Source organism: Cryptomeria japonica, chromosome 10 (genome assembly GCF_030272615.1).
Source record: "Cryptomeria japonica chromosome 10, Sugi_1.0, whole genome shotgun sequence".
NCBI lineage: Eukaryota > Viridiplantae > Streptophyta > Pinopsida > Cupressales > Cupressaceae > Cryptomeria > Cryptomeria japonica.
The window spans coordinates 758513975-758517760 of record NC_081414.1 but is presented as its reverse complement, the minus strand read 5'-3'; the positions used below and the strand labels follow the sequence as shown (position 1 = coordinate 758517760).

The 3786-nt window shown below is 32.6% G+C and overlaps 1 long non-coding RNA gene across 1 annotated transcript; it reads right to left on the bottom strand.

Annotated features, from left to right (window-relative positions):
* Positions 1-336: 336 nt before the first annotated feature.
* Positions 337-3173, bottom strand: LOC131858685 (uncharacterized). The gene is made up of 3 exons (XR_009359020.1): positions 2926-3173; positions 2613-2727; positions 337-1216 (listed from the first exon to the last, which is right to left on the bottom strand). It is a non-coding gene; the product is annotated as an uncharacterized LOC131858685 (long non-coding RNA).
* Between the last annotated feature and the right edge of the window lie 613 nt (positions 3174-3786).

The window sequence follows — 3786 nt, the reverse complement described above, 5'->3', positions numbered from 1 at the left end:
TGACAAAAAATATGGTTTCTATGGCTAGATTTTGGCTTGTATGATAGTTCTATTCAAACTTTCCTTAGTACATGACCATTTTGTACAATTTTATTTCTCTTCAACTTCAATATGTTTAAGTAGACAAATATATCATCATAAGCTCTACAATTACTTATTAGCTTCAATCCAATTGATAACACACATGCACTTTTTGAATTATGAAAATAAAAATAAATAAAAGAGAAAAAAAAAAAAATTAGATATAAAAAGAACACTCAAAAATATAGAGATGGAAAAAAGATGAATATGATCAAAAGGGACCCACTTATTAGGAAGCTATACTCAATGTAAACAAGAGACGCAAAGTGTTAAGTTCCTGCCGATATGTTTATGCTTAATTTAAAGATTTGGTGGGAGAAAATTTTTATTTTAGCTTTTGTGGAAGAGAGTCTTCTTGAAAGAAAAGTCTGAATTTTACCTTGAAATATGGGTCTACCAAAAAAAACTCCACCTCCAATTATGTTTTGACAGATGTCCATACCCTGTTCCTTAAGTACAATTTTGTCACAAGCAAGGAGGATGTTGTCAAAGGTTGTGAAATATGGCTTTGCACTAGTTTCTAAAGCCTTTTGTACAACCAATCCATTATGTGAATATTGTGCAATCGTGGCATTCGAAGAGACCACATTCGGTCCATGACAACACAATTTTTTGAATAAATATAATTCCTCTGTCACTGCTGGTATTCTGTTGTTGGAAAGAGTTGCTGAACATAGAGAACATAAGGTGCAATCTGGTATTTCTTGTTTGAGCTAATTTCCTTTCATTTATATATTTATGTAATGGATTTTTTGAACAATGTTATCAGCTTCAATTTGAATATCTTGGAAGTGAAGATGAACAAATTACTTTGGTTGTTAATATCTTTGACATTATATTGGAAGTTAGCGTCCTTTCTTTGTCATTGATTTATATACATCAATACAATCTATATATGAAAGCATACAATCAAGAAATAAAAATGTCTTTTGAGCATTTGCAACATTTAAAACAGAGTACGTGGCTCTGTTGCTGTGCTGTAACATATATGTAAGTGAGAGTTTGTGGGATGCATGACAAATATATAATTTTAAAGAGAGAAAGCAATTTTGTTGCCAATTCTCTTTGTTGTATTAAGCAGTACCGCTCCATATGACAGGTATCCAGGATTTATGCTTTTGACATGGTCTCCTTCCTGCAAAACATCAATTGTGGATTTTGTTTACAAATTAGTATTTTATCACAGAACATAGTGAGTGGAAATCTGTGAAATCAAGAGAGGATAATGTAATGTATTATGTTCACCTTTATGTATTGATCAATCATCAAGAGAAATGGCATGAGTATTTCTCACTTTGTGTAAAATTTGTACTGGTTATGACAAACACAAAAATTTCATTTGAGATGGTTTTAATAGATTTAAAGGAGAGGACGTCTAAATTCCCCGAGTTTTCCCTTATCGACACATGGATTAATTGTTTTTCCATTCTCTTGATCTGTTTTAATATGCTCGCCATTATTCCCTTGTTTCACAAAAGGATTATGGGCCTCTATTTTCGGTATTTGCTCTTTTATCAACTATATAGTGGGTAGCTAAAGAAATTGGACAATTTAGCCCATGTTTTATCTGTAATCCAATTTCATTTGAAGACCCAAATTTACTATACCCACACACGTAAGGGATCCATGCTTACAGAGATTTAAAGCTTGCTGTATTGGATGGTAACAAGCCTTCTCAGCCACTAAACGACATCCCAGAGGCAGATGGTCGTCTTTCCCTAGTAATAGCGATGCAAACTAAGGTATTGGTTTGTTTAAGCTTACTTAATATGCCACTCTGAAATGAGTTGTAGTTTGTTAAGACATTAACTCATAGTGCTGAGAGTAGGAGAGCACTGGCTGACCTGAAATTAGTTGTAGGGTACTGAGAGATTAACCCATAATGTTGAGACTCGTTAGAAGCACAAAGAATAGGTTAATCTACAGTGTAAAGACTCAACAAAAGCAGAGACAACAGAGTGATCTACAATGTTGAGACTTGTAACATTCAACTATCAGGTTGGCATATATTGCAATTTAGAAAGTTATATAATAGCGAAAGAAAGGACAAATGCATTTTTTTGGTTAGTGCAAGTGTCTCGTGGAGAGAGCAGATGCTTCAGCGATGTGGCTACAGGTAAGAAAACAATCCCAAGCAAAAAGGATAGACCAAAGCAAAGACCTTTAGCATATTTAAAACTGTGACAATCTACCAATAACAGAAACGCAACCACAAGAATATAGACAACAAGAAAGAGAGTAACATTCGAGTGCAAGTCACAAGTAAAAATTAATAGGTTCTATGTAGAGAGGACCAACAGTGAAAATAATTAAGCCCTAAAAACATATATCAGAAAGAAAGTTCCCAAAAATACATATCCTTCAAATTTTTCCATAAATCTTTTCTATTTCTTTCTGCGCGTAGTTCGGTTCGAATGTTGTTATTTGTTAGGCAAATAAGTAGGGTTTTTAAAAAACCTGGAACTGGTAACAAAATCCTTTCAACAGACAGATGGAATATGAATCAGACATACAGATCGAATAGGATTAACCTGCGATCTTTACCCGGGCGAGGACAAATCAGCAAATCTCAAATTTGGAAGCAAGTAATTTACATTCTTTGACTCCTGCTCCAGTTGCTACTTAGTCGTTTCTCCTTTAAAGTTGCTGCTTACAATCATACATTCAATAAACTTCATTAACAACTTTTCCAGAGAAAAGAATGGCTATACACTCACAATTCTCCTAAAAAAATTTAGATCTATGATCTACTGAACACAATTTGCATCTGCACATTGTTTTTGCAGTGATTCAATCAATAAGCAAAAGCGAAACTACATAATCATTTTACGTATATGCAGTTACTTAAAAAGCTCGACTAAGCTGGTACAAGAGGACATATGAGATGCATTGCAAAATGAGAACTATGAAAGAATGAACAATGGTATAGTTTTAGCAGAACTGATAACGCAACAAAAGTATAATAAATATGACCGATAGTCAAATACAGAGGCGACATAAAGTGATAAGGCAGGAAATATGAGAGGAACATTCTGGAGTCGACAAAGGCTAATTAATTCGTCGAACGGCTACACAAAAATTGATGTGCATGCATTTTGCAAGAGGATGTTTCTAGACATTTACTATAGTATTCATATTTTAAAATTAAATGTTAGAAGTGCATATATAGTAAAACGTACAATTGTAATAGTTCTATGTATTCAATATATTTACACTTGTCAAAAGGTATATTAAATATGCATTGAAAAATATGACATTTGTAATCAAATACATCCTAGCAAACAATATTTTATTTAGATTTTTTTGGATCTCACTGAATGAGATAAGATTTTGTTGCATATTTGTGGATTTCAAGGACCATCTATCATAATCAGAATTTATTGACACCCTGGATGGTTCTTAAAAATACTGACTAAATAATTTTGTTCTTTTCGATCTCGTAAGTATATTGCATTATCAATGTTTTCGATTAAATATTGGACAAAATATCATGATCCATTATCAGGATAAAAAAATAAGAGTAAGTAGTTTGCATTGTCAATGTTTCTGTTCTCTTGCTCTTTCACTTTTGATCCCAAATGTTAACAAGAACAAAATCAAATATCTTTTTTTTTTTCTATGCTTTAAAAGAAATCACTTTGAAAGAATGGAAAATAATCATCATAAGGTTTCTAGTTCAATTGTTCCGTTGTTTTGTTGTTGGAT